This window comes from Gorilla gorilla, chromosome 12 (genome assembly GCF_029281585.2).
Source record: "Gorilla gorilla gorilla isolate KB3781 chromosome 12, NHGRI_mGorGor1-v2.1_pri, whole genome shotgun sequence".
Taxonomy (NCBI): Eukaryota; Metazoa; Chordata; class Mammalia; order Primates; family Hominidae; genus Gorilla; species Gorilla gorilla.
The window spans coordinates 46,052,364-46,069,901 of record NC_073236.2 but is presented as its reverse complement, the minus strand read 5'-3'; the positions used below and the strand labels follow the sequence as shown (position 1 = coordinate 46,069,901).

The following is a 17,538-nucleotide window of genomic DNA, read 5'->3' as shown; positions in this document are numbered from 1 at the left end:
GGCAAGGAGTAGATCCTATACTTTTGGTTGTGGGACCAGGAGAGCATCTGCTAGTACTTTGGCAGAGCAAAGCAACAGCGTTTTATTTTTAAAGTGTTCCCCTCCATTCTAGCTCCCAATCCACTCTCTGATTCAGTCTGTAGCAATACAGGCTGAATTTTGGAAAATTTGACCTAGAAGTTTTCATGAAGTAGGATTGGAGAAAACAGTATTAGAAAACATGGATGTTCACAGATTTCAAATTTATGTAATCTTTGATTTTAAGGACTCCAGGTCTAAAAACATTAACACTTTTAGTATTTTGAAGGATTTCTTCACTTATATAATTTATATTACCAAGCTAAGAAAAGTTTGAAAAGTGAGCATTTTTTAGCTTGCAGTTTTCTTTCCAGATAGATGGTGGCATTAGATGCGAAGGAAGGTGAGTTTTTATCATTCGTGGTGAGGGCATTTCAAGAGCTATCTCCAAATCTAGAAAAATAAGTCATATTCTTCATTTATTCTTGCCACTCTTGGGAAATCCTTGAATTTACATTTGTTACTTAGGCTAAAGAATGGTTATAAAATTTTTTCCATTGGAGACAATAGCTGTCTATCCACAAGAACATGTAAACATTTCTTTCTTCTGAAAGCCTTCTAGGTGGCCTTTCTTTATCTAATCTTACTCTCTGAGCTTTTACACCATGAGGAAAGCTCTTTAGCTACCACAGTTGATTCTGGGAGTGTCTATAGAATATCCCCTTCTACTTATCCTCCTTCTTTTCCCTTAGAAATCACCTCCATCATTTTATGATAGCTCAACACTAATTGCTGGCTTTTCCATTTATTCAAACATGGGAAGTAGGAAAAAAAAGAGAAGGGTCTTGTGTATCAGTTCTTTGAAATAGGAAAAGTAAAGAAATAAAATGAGCAACTTGTTGAGAAGATGAAGGCCATCCGCTCAGAACACCAGGAGGCTCTGAGGGCCCAATCTAGGGTATGACTTCTTGACTGGTGACCAAATTGATCTCCAGAAAGAAAGAGGGTAATTCAGGCCACCATAGAGGCACTTGACCAAGACACTGCACATTGCTCTGGTATCTTGCAGTGAAGGCCCTTTCAATCTTGTTACATATGGCTCACCAGGTTTTTCTCCAAGGCGAAATGTTAGTTCAAGGAAAGGGTGTCTGTCTGTAGAAGTGGCTTTTTTGCATTTCTCCACATCACCATCATTTCGAATCAAGTCAAAATTTCTTGCATCCAGGTTGTACCTAAAAACATTAACAGTAGTTATTTAATTTTAGTGGACTGTTTTTTTTTTTTATCCAGGTATTGAATAGTTGAAGAAAGGCAGAAAAATGAGATCCTTTGAAATTGGATGAATGTTGTGGAGGTATAAAAGAAAACTTCTGTTGTATTACACCTACCCTTAGGTATGAGAGGGTCACAAACTTTCCTGTGGTAGGACTTCGAGCATTTTTTCCTGACTTTTATTATGAAAAAATTTAAACTAGAGAAAATTTTGAAAATATGACAAAAAAAGCATTCAAAAATTTAAATTTTAAAGAACAGTTTTCTCTGTTGACTTTTATCTCTCTACCCTCTCATTTATCCATCTATATCTATCTCATCTCTCTCTCCGTAGCTCTTCAAATCTATCATTACTGTGCTTTAGTGAACCATTTCAGAATGTTTCTGATGTCTTGACACTTTATGCCTAAAAATGCTGCATGTCCCAAGATGACATTCTCCTACCGTATTTCCTACACGCTTCTCATCTTATCTAATTTATGATGGTTTCAAAATATCATTAAATACTCAGTCTACATTAACTTTTCTTCAGTTGCTTAATAATGTCATTTACAGTCATTTTCCCAATTAAGGTTCATGGGTTCAATGACATTTGTTGTCATTTTTGTTTCTCCCATATTTCTTCTTCATGACATTAATTTTCTTTCCTCCTTAACAATTGATTTTTGAACAGATCAGCCAGCTGTCTTATATTATGCTCCACATTCTGGATTTATCTCCTTATTTCCTCACAGTATGTAAAATTGTTGCACTATTTCCTTTATTTTCCATAGAATGGAAATTAGAACCTGATTAGGTTCAGATAAAATATATATATTTTTTTGCCAGGAGATTTCTCAGACCATGCTTTGTACTTCATTTTGCATCATACCAAGAGGTGTTTATGCCAGATCGTCCCACTATTAGTGGTACTACTTTGATCGTTGCATTAAGTAGGTGACCATCAAATTTCTCATTGTAAAGGTTCATATTTCCATTTGCTATTAGGAATTAAACTTGTGATGACATTTCAATACCATTTGACTAATCAGTTCTTTTCAAGTTTTATTTGATTAGTTTAGGATCTATTGATGATCTTGCCAAAATGAATTTTCAATGTGAGTTTAAATTATTAAGTTTTTAAAGCCATTATTTCTCCTCTATTTATTTTGTAGATCTTATGTAGAAAATAACTTTCCTCTCATAAACTAGAGAAGAACTACAAATCCTCTAAATTATTTTCCTTAATTATGTATTTACAGGCTAAGAGATTTATAATAGTTATCTTCACTGGTGGTGAATGAGTTTTTTCTTTTTTCTTTTACCCTCATTATGGACTGTAATTTTTTGAAATCAGCTTCATTGTGGTAAAAATGACATTCAATGGAATGAACCTATTTTAAATGTATAGTTTGATGGATTTTGACAAATGCCTACATCCATGCAACCATTCCCACAGTCAAGGTTAGAATCTTGTGTCTGTTTGCAATCAGTCATCCCTACTTTTGGCTCTGGGCCACCATTGATTTAATATCTGTCAATATATTAGTTTTACACATTCTAGAATTTCATATAAATAGAAAAAAATAGTTTGTGCTCTGTGTCTGATTTGTTTCACACAAGGTAGTTACTTTGGGATTTATCCATATTGTGTACATCTGTAGTTCATTGTTTTTTACTGTTGAGTAGTTAATTTTATGGATAGTCTACCATTTGTTTATTCATACACATCATGATGGAAATCTGAGTTGTTTCTAGTGTTAGGATGTTTTTGTTTTCTCTTTAAATTAAATTTATTATTTCTTATTTTATATTTTATTTTTATTCAATAAATTTTTGAAATTTCAATAGCTTTAGGGGTACAAGTTATTTCTGGTTACATAGATGAATTGTTCAGTGGTGAAGTCTAGAATTTTAGTGCACCCATCACTTGAGTCATGTATATTGCACCCAATGTGTAGTTTTTCATCCCTCACTGCCAACCTCCCCACTTCCGAGTGTCCAATGTCCACTATGCCAATCTGTATGCCTTTCTGTACCCTTAGCTTAGCTCCCACTTTTAAGTGAGAACATGTGGTATTTGGGTTTCAATTACTGAGTTACTTCCTTTAGAATAATGGCCTCCACCTCCATCCAAGTTGCTGCAAAATACATTAGTTTATAATTTTTTAAGGCTGAGTAGAATTCCATGGTATATCTATGTATACCACATTTTCTTTTTTTAATTTAACTTTTATTTTAAGTTCAGGGCTACATGGGCAGGTTTGTTATATAGGGAAACTTGTATCATGGAGGTTTGTTGTACAGATTATTTTGTCACCCAGGCATTAAGCCCAGCATCCACTGGCTATTCTTCCTGATTCTCTCCCTCCCCACCACCCACCCTTACCGCATAGGTCCCAATGTGTATTGTTCCCCTCTATGTGTCCATGAGTTGTCATCATTTAGCTCCCACTTAAAAGTGAGAACATGCGTTATTTAGTTTTCTGTTCCTGCATTAATTTGCTAAGGATAATGGCCTCCAGCTCCATCCATGTTCCTGCAAAGGACATAATCTCGTTTTTTTTATGGCTGCATAGTATTCCACAGTGTATGTGTCCCACACTTTCTTTATCCAGTCTACCACTGATGGGCATTTAAATGGATTCCATGTCTTTGTTATTGTGAATGGTGCTGCAAGGAACATAAGTGTGCATGTGTCTTTACAATAGAATGCTCCATATTCCTTTGGGTATTTACCCAGTAATGGGATTACTGGGTCAAATGCTAGCTCTCTTTTTAGGTCTTTGAGGAATAGCCACACTGTCCTCCACAATCGTTGAACTAATTTATACTACCAGCAACAGTGTATATGTGTTCCTTTTTCTCTGCAACCTTGCCAGCATCTGTCAGTTTTGATTTTTTATTAATCGCTATTCTGACTGGTATGAGAAGGTATCTCATTGTGGTTTTTAAAATTATGCTTTAAGTTTTGGGATACATGTGCAGAACGTGCAGGTTTGTTACATAGGTACACACGTGCCATGGTGGTTTGCTGCACCCCATCAAGCCGTCACTTACATTAGGTATTTCCCCTAATGCTATCCCCCCAGCCATCCCCTCTGACAGGCCCCGGTGTGTGATGTTCCCCTCCCTGTGTCCATGTGTTCTCATTGTTCAACTCCCACTTGTGAGTGAGAACATGCAGTTTTTGGTTTTCTGTTCCTGCATTAGTTTGCTGAGAATGACGGTTTCCAACTTCATGTTCCTGCAAAGGACATGAATTCAACCTTTTATATGGCTGCATAGTATTCCATGGTGTATATGTGCCACATTTTCTTTATCCATTCTATCATTGATGGGCATTTGGGGTGGTTCCATGTCTTTGCTATTGTGAATAGTGCTGCAATAGACATACATGTGCATGTATTTTCATAGTAGAATGATTTATAATCCTTTAGGTATATACCTAGTAATGGGATACCTGGGTCGAATGGTATTTCTGGTTCTAGATCCTTGAGGAATCAGCACACTGTCTTCCACAATGGTTGAATTAATTTACACTCCCACCAACAGTATAAAAGTGTTCCTATTTCTCCACATACTCCCCAGCATCTGTTGTTTCCTGACTTTTTAATGATTGTCATTCTAACTGGTGTGAGATGGTATCTCATTGTGGTTTTGATTTGCATTTCTCTAATGACCAGTGATAATGAGCTTTTTTCTATATGCTTGTTGGCTGCATAAATGTCTTCTTTTGAGAAGTATCTGTTCATATCCTTCACCCTCTTTTTGATGGGGTTGTTTGTTTTTTCTTGTAAATTTGTTTAAGTTCCTTGTAGATTCTGGATATTAGCCCTTTGTCTGACGGATAGATTGCAAAAATTTTCTCCCATTCTGTAGGTTGCCTGTTCAATCTGATGATAGTTTCTTTTGCTGTGCAGAAGCTCTTTAGTTTAATTAGATTCCATTTGTCAATTTTGGCTTTTGTTGCCATTGCTTTTGGTGTTTTAGTCATGAAGTCTTTGCCCATGCCTATGTCCTGAATGGTATTGCCTAGGGTTTTTTCTAGATTTTTTATGGTTTTAGGTCTTAACGTTTAAGTCTTTAATCCATCTTGAGTTAATTTTTTTATAAGGTGTAAGGAAGGGGTCCAGTTTCAGTATTCTGTGTATGGCTAGCCAGTTTTCCCGACACTATTTATTAAATAGGGAATCCTTTCCCCATTGCTTGTTTTTGTCAGGTTTGTCAAAGATCTGATGGTTGTAGATGTGTGGTGATATTTCTGACGCCTCTGTTCTGTTCCATTGGTGTGTATATCTGTTTTGGGACCAGTACCATGCTGTTTTGGTTACTGTAGCCTTGTAGTATAGTTTGAAGTCAGATAGCATGATGCCTCCAGCTTTGTTCTTTTTGCTTAGGATTATCTTGGCTATACTTGCTCTTTTTTGGTTCCATATGAAATTTAGGGTAGTTTTTTCTAATTCTGTGAAGAAAGTCAATGGTAGCTTGATGGTGATAGCATTGAATCTATAAATTACTTTAGGCAGTATGGCCATTTTCATGATATTGATTCTTCCTATCCATGAGCATGGAATGTTTTTCCATTTGTTAGTGTCCCCTCTAATTTCTTTGAGCAGTGGTTTGTAGTTTTCCTTGAAGAGGTCCTTCACATCCCTTGTAAGTTGTATTCCTAGGTATTTTATTCTCTTTGTAGCAATTGTGAATGGGAGTTCGCTCATGATTTGGCTCTCTGTTTGTCTATTATTGATGTATAGTAGTGCTTGAGATTTTTGCACATTGATTTTGTATCCTGAGACTTTGCTGAAGTTGCTTATCAGCTTAAGGAGATTTTGGGCTGAGACGATGGGGTTTTCTAAATATACAATCATGTCATCTGCAAACAGAGACAATTTGATTTCCTCTCTTCCTATTTGAATACCCTTTATTTCTTTCTCTTGCTTAATTGCCCTGGCCAGAACTTCCAATAGTATGTTGAATAGGAGTGGTGAGAGAGGGCATTTTTGTCTTATGCTTGGTTTCAAAGGAAATGCTTCCAGCTTTTGCTGGTTCAGTATGATATTGGCTGTGGGTTTGTCATAAATAGCTCTTATTATTTTGAGATACATTCTATCAACACCTAGTTTATTGAGAGTTTTTAGCATGAAGGGGTGTTGTATTTTATCAAAATCCTTTTCTGTATCTTTGAGATAATCATGTGGTTTTTGTCATTGGTTCTGTTTATGTGGTGGATTATGTTTATTGATTTGCATATGTTGAACCAGACTTGCATCCCAGGGATGAAGCTGACTTGATCATGGTGGATAAGCTTTTTGATGTGCTGCTGGATTTGGTTTGCCGTATTTCTTTTTTTTTTTTGAGGTGGAGTCTTTTTCTGTCACCCAGACTGGAGTGCAGTGGCACAGTCTCGGCTCACTGCCAGCTCTGCCTCCCGGGTTCTCACCATTCTCCTGCCTCAGACTCCTGAGTAGCTGGGACTACAAGTGCCTGCCACTATGCCCAGCTAATTTTTTGTAGTTTTAGGGAGACAGGATTTCACCATGTTAGCCAGGATGATCTTGATCTCCTGCCTTTGTGATCCACCCACCTCGGCCTCCCAAAGTGCTGGGATTACAGGCATGAGCCACTGTGTCCTGCTGGTTTGCCAGTATTTTATTGAAGATTTTTGTATTGATGTTCATCAGGGATGTTGGCCTGAAATTTCCTTTTTTTGTTGTGTCTCTGCCAAGTTTTAGTATCAGGATGGTGCTGGCCTCATGAAATGAGTTAGGGAGGAATCCCTCTTTTTCTGTTGTTTGGAATAGTTTCAGAAGGAATGGTACTAGCTCCTCTTTGTACCTCTGATAGAATTCAGCTGTGAATCCATCAGGTCTTGGGCTTTTTTTGATTGGTAGGCTGTTAGTTAATGCCTCAATTTCAGAACTTGTTATTGGTGTATTCAGGCATTTGACTTCTTCCTGGTTTAGACTTGGGAGGGTGTATGTGTCCAGGAATTTATCCATTTCTTCTAGATCTTCTAGTTTATTTGCATAGAGGGAGGTGTTTATAGAATTCTCTGATGGTAGTTTGTATTTCTGTGGGCTCAGTGGTGATATCCTCTTTATCATTTTTTATTGTGTCTATTTGATTCTTCTATCTTTTCTTCTTTATTAGTCTGTCTAGTGGTCTATGTATTTTATTAATCTTTTCAGAAAACCAGCTCCTGGATTAAATGATTTTTCGAAGGGTTTTTCATGTCTCTGTCTCCTTCAGTTCTGCTCTGATCTTAGTTTTTCTTGTCTTCTGCTAGCTTTTGAACTTGTTTGCTCTTCCTTCTCTAATTATTTTAATTGTGATGTTAGGGTGTCGATTTTAGATCTTTCCTGTGGGCCTTTAGTGCTATAAGTTTCCCTCTAAACACTGCTTTAGCTGTGTCCCAGAGATTCTGGTATGTTGAGTCCTTAGTCTCATTGGTTTCAAATAACTTATTTATTTCTGCTTTAATTTCGTTATTTACCCAGTAGTCATTCAGGAGCAGCTTGTCCAGTTTCCATGTAGTTGTGCAGTTTTGAGTGAGTTTCTTAATCCTGAGTTCTAATTTGATTGCACTGTGGTCTGAGAGACTGTTTGTTATGATTTCTGTTTTTTTTTTTGCATTTGCTGAGGAGTGTTTTCCTTCCAATTATGTGGTTGATTTTAGAATAAGTGCCATGTGGTGCTGAGAAGAATGTATATTCTGCTGATTTGGGGTGGAGAGTTCTGTAGATGTCTATAAGGTCCACTTGGTCCAGAGCTGAGTTCAAGTCCTGAATATCCTTATTAATGTTCTGTCTCATTGATCTGTCTAATATTGACAGTGGAGTGTTAAAATCTCTCACTATTATCGTGTGGGAGTCTAAGTCTCTTTGTAGGTCTCTAAGAACTTGCTTTATGAGTCTGGGTGCTCCTGTATTGGGTGCATATATATTTAGGATAGTTAGCTCTTTTCATTGCATTGATCTCTTTACCATTTTATAATGCCCTTGTTTGTCTTTTTTGGTCTTTGTTGGTTTAAAGGCTGTTTTATCAAAGACTAGGATAGCAACCCCTGTGTTTTTTTGCTTTCCATTTGCTTGGTAAATATTCCTCCATCCCTTTATTTTGAGCCTATGTGTATCTTTGCACGTGAGACAGGTCTCCTGAATACAGCACACCAGTGGGTCTTGACTCTTTATCCAATTTGCCAGTCTGTGTCTTTTAATTCGGGCATTAATCCTGTTTACATTTAAGGTTAACATTGTTATGTATGAATTTGATCCTGTCATTATGATGCTGGCTGGTTATTTTGCATGTTAGTTGATGCAGTTTCTTCGTAGTGTCAATGGTATTTACAATTTGGTACATTTTTGCAGTAGCTGGCACTGGTTTTTTCTTTCCATGTTTAGCACTTCCTTCAGGAACTCTTGTAAGGTAGGCCTTGTGGTGACAAAATCTCTCAGCATTTCCTTCTCTGTAAAGGATTTTATTTATCCTTCAGTTATGAAGCTTAGTTTGGCTGGATATAAAATTCTGGGTTGAAAATTCTTTAAGAATGTTGAATATTGGCCCCCACCCTCTTTGGCTTGTAGGATTTCTGCAGAGAGATCAGCTGTTAGTCTGATGGGCTTCCCTTTGTGGGTAACCTGACCTTTCTCTGTGGCTGCCCTTAACATTTTTTTCTTCATTTCAACCTTGGCGAATCTGACAGTTACGTGTCTTGGGGTTGCTCTTCTTGAGGAGTATCTTTGTGGTGTTGTCTGTATTTCCTGAATTTGAATGTTGGCTTGTCTTGCGAGGTTGAGGAAGTTCTCCTGGATAATATCCTGAAGAGTGTTTTCCAACTTGGTTCCACTCTCCCTGTCACTACTAGGTACACCAGTCAAATGTAGGTTTGGTCTTTTCACATAGTCTCATATTTCTTGGAGGCTTTGTTCATTTCTTTTCATTCTTTTTTCTCTAAATCTTGTCTTCATGCTTTATTTCATTAAGTTGATCTTCGATCTATGATATCCTTTCTTATGTTTGATTGGTTTGGCTATTGATACTTTTGTATGCTTCATGAAGTTCTTGTGCTGTGTTTTTCATCTCCATCAGGTCATTTATGTGACTCTAAACTGGTTATTCTAGTTAGCAATTCAGCGAACCTTTTTTCAAGGTTTTTAGCTTCCTTGCATTGGGTTAGAACATGCTCCTTCAGCTCGGAGGAGCTGGTTATTACCCCCTTTCTGAAACCTCCTTCTGCCAATTTGCCAAACTCATTCTCCATCCAGTTTTCTTCCCTTGCTGGAGAGAAGCTGTGATCCTTTGGAGGAGAAGAGGCCTTCTGGATTTTGGAATTTCCATTCTTTTTGCACTGCTTTTTCCTAGTCTTCATAGATTTATCTACGTTTGGTCTTTGATATTGATGACCTTCGAATGCGGCTTCTGTGTGGACGTCCCTTTTGTTGATGTTGATGCTATTCCTTTCTGCTTGATCATTTTCCTTCTAACAGTCAGACCTCTCTGCTGCAGGTCTGCTGGAGTCTGCTGGAGGTCCACTTCAGACCCTGTTTGCCTGGGTATCACCAGCAGAAGCTGCAGAACAGCAAAGATTGCTGCCTCTTCCTTCTCTGGAAGCTTTGTCCCAGAAGGGCACCCACCAGATGCCATCCAGAGCTCTCCTGTATGAGGTGTCTGTCAATCCCTGCTGGGAGGTGTCTCCCAGTCAGGAGACAAAGGGGTCAGGGACCCATTTGAGGAGGCAGTCTGTCCCTTAGCAGAGCTCGAACGCTGTGCTGGGAGATCTGCTGCTCTCTTCAGAGCCAGCAGGCAGGAACATTTAAGTCTCTGAAGCTATGCCCACAGCTGCACCTTCCCCCAGGTGCGCTGTCCCAGGGAGATGGGAGTTTTATCTATAAGCCCCTAACTGGGGCTGCTGCCTTTCTTTCAGAGATGGCCTGCCCAGAGAGGAGGAATCTAGAGAGGCAGTCTTGCCACAGAAACTTTGCCAAGCTGTGGTGGGCTCTGCCCAGTTTGAACTTCCCAGTGGCTTCATTGACACTGTGAGGGGAAAACTGCCTCCTCAAGCCTCAGTAATGGTGGACATCCCTCCCCCCACCAAGCTCAAGCATCCCAGGTTGACTTCAGACTGCTGGCTTGGAACGAGAATTTCAAGCCAGTGGATCTTAGCTTGCTGGACTCTGTAGGGGTGGGATCTGCTGAGCTAGACCTCTTGGCTTCCTGGCTTCAGCCCCCTTTCCATGGGAGTGAACAGTTCTGTTTCACTGGTGTTCCAGGTGCCACTGGGTTATGAAACAAAAAAAAGTCCTGCAGCTAGCTCAGTGTCTGCCCAAACAGCTGCCCAGTTTTTTGCTTGGAACCTAGGGCCCTGGTGGTTTAGGAACCCAAGGAAATTTCATCTGTGGGTTGCAAAGACCATGGGAAAAGCATAGTATCTGGACCAGAATGCACCAAATCTCAGGGCACAGTCCCTCACGGCTTGCCTTGGCTAGGGGAGGGAATTCCCTGACCGCTTGCACTTCCAGGGTTAGGTGACACCCCATCTTGCTTTAGCTCGCCCTTTGTGGGTTGCACCCACTGTATAACCAGTCCCAGTGAGATGAGCCAGCTACCTCAGTTGGAAATGCAGAAATCGCCCACCTTCTGCAGTGATCTTGCTGGGAGCTGTAGACGGGAGCTGTTCCTATTCAGCCATCTTGCCAGCCATCCCATCTCATTGTGGTTTTGATTTCCATTTCTCTAATGATCAGTGATGTTAAACTTTTTTTCATATGCTTGTTGGCTACATGTTTGTCTTCTTTTGAAAAGTGTCTGTTCAAGTCCTCTGCCCACTTTTTAATGTGGTTGTTTGTTTTTTTCTTGTAAATTTTGTTTAAGTTCTTTATAAATGCTTGGTATTAGACTTTTGCCAGATTTATAGTTTGCAACAATTTTCTTCCATTCTGTAGGTTGTCTGTTTACTCTGTTGATAGTTTCCTTTGCTGTGCAGAAGCTTTTACATTTAATTAAATCTTATTTGTCTATGTTTGCTTTTGTTGCAATTGCTTTTGGTGTCTGTGTCATAAAACCCTTGCCCATTCCTAGTCCAGAATGGTATTGTCTAGGTTGTCTTCCAGGGCTTTTATAATTTTGGGTTTTAGATTTAAGTCTTTATCTTATCTTGAGTTGATTTTTGTATGTGGTGTAAGGAAAGTGTCCAGTTTCAATCTTCTGCATATGGCTAGCCTGTTATCCCAGCCTCATTTATTGAATAAGGAGTCCTTTCCTTATTTCTTTTTGTCAGCTTTGTCAAAGATCAGATAGTTGCAGGTGTGCAGTCTTATTTCTGGGTTCTCTATTCTGTTTCATGGGTTTATGTGTCTGTTTTTGTACCAGTACCATGCTGCTTTGGTTACTGTAACCCTCTAATATAGTTTGTAGTAAGGTATCATGATGCCTCAGCTTTGTTCTGTTTGCTTATGATTGCCTTGGCTGTTCAGGCTTTTTTTGTTTGGTTCCATATGAATTTTAACAGCATTTCTTTCCTTGTTCTGTGAAGAATGCCAATGCAGTTTAATAAGAATAGCATTAAATCTATAAATTGCTTTGGTTAGTATGTCCATTTTGATGATGTTGATTCTTCCTATTCATGAGTATGGGATGTTTTTCCATTTTGTTTGTCTTATCTCTGATTTCTTTGATCAGTGGTTTGTAGTCCTCCTTGTAGAGATCTTTCACCCCCCTAGTTAGCTATATTTCTAGGCATTTAATTATTTTCTTTGTGTTGATTGTGAATGGGATTGCATTCTTGATTTGACTCTCAGATTGACTCTTAGTATATGGAAACGTTAGTGATTTTTGCACATCAATTTTGTGTTCTGAGACTTTGCTGAAGCTGTTCATCAGCTTAAGGAGATTTTGGGCGAAAACTATGGAGTTTTTTATGTATAGGATCATGTCATCTGCAAACAGAAATAGCTTGACCTCCTTTCTTCCTATTTGAGTGCCTTTATTTTTTTCTCTTGCCTGATTGCCTGGGCCATGACTTCCAATACTACGTTGAATAGGAGTGGTGAGATAGGGTATTCATGTTTTCTGCCAGTTTTCAAGGGGAATGCTTCCAGCTTTTGCCCATTCAGTATGATGTTGGCTGTGGGTTTGTCATGGATGGCTCTTACTATTTTGAGGTATGTTCCTTCCATATCTAGGTTATTAAGTGTTTTTTACATAAAGCTGGGCTGAATTTTATCTAAAGCCTTTTCTGCATCTATTGAGATAATCATGTGGTTTTTGTCTTTAGTTCTGTTTATGTGATGAATCACATTTATTGATTTGCCTGTGTTGAACCAACGTTGCATCCCAGGGATAAAGCCTATTTGATCTTAGTAAATAAGCTCTTTGATGTGCTGTTGAATTCAGTTTGCAAGTGTTTTTTGTAGAATTTTTGCATAAATGTTCATCAAGGATATTAGCTAGCAGTTTTTTTTTTGCGTGTGTGTTCCACGTGTGTGTTCCATGAGACTAGGATGATGCCAGTCTCATAGGATGAGATGAAGAGGAGTTGGACCTTCTCAATATTTTTTTGGAATAGTTTCAGCAGGAATGGTACCAGCTCTTTGTACATCTGGTATAATTCAGCAGTGGATCCATCTGGTCTTGGACTTATTTTGCTTGATAGGGCCATTTATTACTGACTCAATTTCAGAGCTCATTATTGGTCTGTTTAGGGATTCCATTTCTTCCTGGTTCAGTCTTGGGAGGAATATCACATTTTCTTTATCCACTCATCAGTTGATGGGCACTTAGGTTTGTTCCATATCTTTGCAATTGTGAATTGTGCTGTGGTAAACATACATGTGCACGTGACTTTTTGATATAGTGATTTCTCTTCCTTGGTGTAGATACCCAGTAGTGGGTTTTCTGGATCAAATGGTACTTCTACTTTTAGTTCTTTGAGAAATTTCCATAGTATTTTCCAGAGAGGTTGTACTAATTTACATTCTCACCAGTAGTACAAAAGCCTTCCTTTTTCATCACATCCACAGCGTCTATTGGTTTTTGACTTTTTAATAATGGCCATTCTGGCTGGGGTAAGATGATAACTCATTGTAGTTTTAACTTGAATTTTCTTGATGATTAGTGTTGTTGAGCATTTTATTGGATGTTTATTGGCCATTTGTATGTCTTCTTTTGAGAAATGTCTATTCATGTCTTTTGCCCACTTTTTAGACGGGATTATTTATTTTTTTTCTTGTTGAATTGTTTGAGTTCCTTGTAGATTCTCGATATTAGTCCTTTTTCAGATTCATAATTTGCAAATATTTGCTCCCATTCTGTAAGCTGTCTGTTTTACTCCAGTGATGATTTCTTTTGCTGTGCAGAAATTTTCAGTTTAATTAGGTTTCATTTATTTATTTTTGTTTTTGTTGCATCTGATTTTGGGGTTTTATTGATAAATTCTTTTCGTAGATGAACATCTGGAAGACTTTTTTTCTATGTTTTTTTTCTAGAATTTTTATGCCTTCAGGTCTTAGATTTAAGCCCTTAATCCATCTTGAGTTAATTTTTATACATGGTGGGAGGTAGGGATCATTTTACTCTTGCACATGTGGCTATCCAATTTTCCCAGCACCATTAATTGAATAGGATATCCTTTCCCCAATTTATGTTTTTGTATGCTTTGTCAAAGATCAGTTGGTTGTAAATATTTGGCTTTATTTCTGGGCCCCACATTCTCTTCCATTGGTCTATGCATCTACTTTTATACTAGTGCCAAAACTATGGTTTTGTAGTATAATTCAAAGTTTGATAATGCGATGCCTCCAGATTTATTCTTTTTGGTTAAGATTGCTTTGGCTATTCAGGGTCTTTTTTGGTTCCATATGAGTTTTAGGATATTTTTTCTAATTCTGTGAAAAAATATATTGGTATTTTGACAGGAATTGCATTAAATATGTGGATCGCTTTGGGCAATATAGTCTTTTTCATATTGATTTTTCCAATCCATGAACATGAGATGTATTTCCATTTGATTGTATCATCTATGATTTCTTTTGGTGGTGTTTTGTAGTTCTCCTTGTAGAGATCTTTCACATGCTTGGTTAAATATATTCCTAGGTATTTTATTATTTTCTTGTAGCTATTGTAAAAGGGATTGAGTTATTGATTTGTTTCTCAACTTGATAGTTGTTGGTGTATAGCAGTGCTACTGACGTGTACATTGATTTTGTAATCTGAGACTTCACCGATTTATCTAGAAGTCTTTTGGACGAATCTTTAGAATTTTCTAGGTATAAAATCATATAGTTAACAGAGTTTGACTTCCTTTTTTCTGTTGTTTTAAAGCCTGTTTTATCTGATATAAGAATAGCTACTCCTGCTTGCTTTCGGTTTCCATTTGTGTAAAATATCTTTTCCCATTTCTTTACCTTGATTCAATAAGAATCCTTGTCGGTTAGGTGTCTTTCCTGAAGACAGTAGATATTTGGCTTGTGATTTTTTATCCATTCTGCCAATTTGTATATTTTAAATGGAGCATTTAGACCATTTACATTCAACGTTAATATTGAGATGTGAGGTATTGTTCCAGTCATCATGTTGATTGTTATCTAGTGACATTTTTCTTCACTGTGTTTTTGTTTTATAAGACTTGTGAATTTTATGCTTTCAGGGATCTCCATTCTTTTGCATATCCATCTTTTGTTTCAAGATTTAGAACTCAATTCTCTATTTCTATCTTTATGCCAAGACCATATTGTTTTGAATGCTAAAGCTGAATAGACGAAGGTCTTGAAATCAAGCAATGGAGTCTTTCCATATATATATATATATGAGTGAAGTTGGGACCACAGGCATGCACGACCACGACTGGCTAATTTTTTGTATTTTTAGTGGAGATGGGGTTTCTCCATGTTGCCCAGGCTGGGCTCCAACTCCTGAGCTCAAGCAATCCACCTGCTTCAGCCTCCCAAAGTGCTGGGATTATAGGCATGGGCCACCGTGCCTGGACCCAACTTCACTCTTATTTATAAAAATACTTTGGCTACTCCAGGTCAATTGCATTTTCATGTAAATCTTAGAATCAATGTCTCAGTTTATGATTCACATGGCATTGAATCCATAGATCAATTCTGGAACTCTTATCTTAACAATATGAGTCTTTTGACCTACAGAATTTGTATACCTCTTTACTTATTTAAGTCTTAAAATTTCTATCAGTAGTGTATTCATGTAGAAATCTTGGATGGCTTTTGTTAAATTTATTTCTAAGTATTTCATGTTTATAAACACTATTCATTATAATGGTATTTTAAAAATTTCGTGTTCTAATTGTTGCTAAAATATTAAAAAGACAATAGATATTTTTGTTTATTGACTTTACATCCTCTTGTGACCTTACTAAGTTTACCTATTAGGTCAAATAGAAAATAGTTGCCTTAGCCTTAGTATTTTCTGTATTCATTATGCTACCCTTAAATGATTAAATGATGTAGATTTTTCATAAATGTTCCTTATCATGTTGAGAAAGTTCTCAATTTGCATTTTTCTTTAATTTTTTGAGCTTTTTATGTTGGAAATTTAGAGTACTTGTTTTAGATCTTTCATATATCTACACACACATATAAATATTTATAAATTAAAAATTTTGTAAAGTTTCTCTTTAAGCACTGCTTTAGCTGCCTCTCACAAATTTTGATCGTTATTCTTTCATTATAATTTAACAGTGTTTTCTAATTTCCTTTACAGTCATATATTTGGAATTATATTGTTTAATTCCCAAATATTTGTAGATTTTTCAGATAACTTTATTAATTTCTAATTTAGTATCATTTTCTTCTAAGAAGATGCTGCACATAACTTCAGTCCTTTCAGATTTATTTGAGAACTTATTTTAAATCCAATTTTATGGTCTGCATTTAAAAATATTCCATGTATACTTGAAAAGAATGTAGATTCTGATGCTGTTGGATAAAGGGAACTAAAATTATTATTAAGTCAAGTTAGCTGATAACAGCAGTAAGGTCTTCTATATTCTAACTGATTTTTTGTCCACTTGTTCCAGCAATTACTGGGTGAAGAGTATTAAAATCTCTAATTATAATTGTGGACTTGCTTCTTTCTCCTTTAAATTATCACTTTTTTTGCCTTATGTATTTGTAAGCTTGGTTATTTGGGACATAGATACTTAGAATTATTTTATCTAGATAAATTGACCCTTTTATCATTATGAAATATTTGTCTTTATCTCTGGTAATAATTCTTGTTCTAATATTATATAGTCATTTCTGTTGATGTATAATTATTATTTGCATGGTATATCTTTCCCATCTTTTACTTTCACTTTATCGTGGTTTTATATGTGAAGTACATTTTAATTGCAGTGTTTAGAAAATTTATCTCTAAGATACTTATCTGCATAACTAGCTTTAAATTTGCTGCCAGGCTATTTGTTTTCTATATTCCCATCTTTATTCATTTGTTACTCTTTTCCTGCCTTCTTTTGAATGGACTTCTTTTTAGAATTCCATTTGGCTTTTGATAATATCTTTTTGTTTAATTTTCCAGCAGGGACTCTAGGGTTTACAGTATACATCTCTATTTTGTCACCATCTATGTTAAATTGATATTATATGTTATTTCCTCTATTATGTAAGAATTTTGCAACAGTACATTTTTATATTTACTTTTAGTCTGAGTCTTATTTTGGTCATGCATTTTACTTCTACATATGTCGTAAACTCTAATATATTAAAAAATTTTTGCTTTATCTTTACAAAATTTAAAAATGAGGAAAATCATTTATTTTATTGACACATATTATTATCATTTCTGACATTCCTTATTCATTTGTGTAGCAGATCCAAGTTTTCATTTACTATCATTTTCTATCACACTGAGGAGATTCCTTTAACTTTGTTTTTAGTGCAGATCTGCTGGCAACATATTCTCTCAGCTTTTGGTTAACTGAAGAAAGTTGTTGTTAGACCTTCATTTTTAAAGTGTATTTTTACTAATGTATAGAATCCTAAGTTGACAGTTTTAAAAAATTTTCACATTAAAGGTGTTACTTACTGTCTCCTTGTTTGCATTGCTTTAGAAAAGAGGGCTTTGGTTATTTTTAACATTGTTTCCTCTTAGGCAATGTATCTTTTTTTCTATGTCTGCTTTTAATATTTTCCCATTAGTTCCTAGCAATTTGATTACGGGTGAGGTTTGGTGTTCATGAGTAGCTCCTGATTAAGGTTTTTTGAGCCTCTTGGATTTGTAAATTCATCATTTTCCTCAAATTTGGTA

The 17,538-nt window shown here is 36.6% G+C and overlaps 1 protein-coding gene across 2 annotated transcripts in view; it reads right to left on the bottom strand.

Annotated features, from left to right (window-relative positions):
• LOC101148472 (sulfotransferase 1C1) overlaps positions 1-17,538 on the bottom strand; it is an 86,125-nt gene that overhangs the window by 55,165 nt on the left and 13,422 nt on the right. For both annotated transcript variants that reach the window (XM_055378360.2, XM_055378363.2), the window contains exon 2: positions 1,123-1,250. The gene's annotated coding sequence lies outside the window, so the exon portion shown is untranslated. The remainder of the gene's footprint in view (positions 1-1,122; positions 1,251-17,538) is intronic.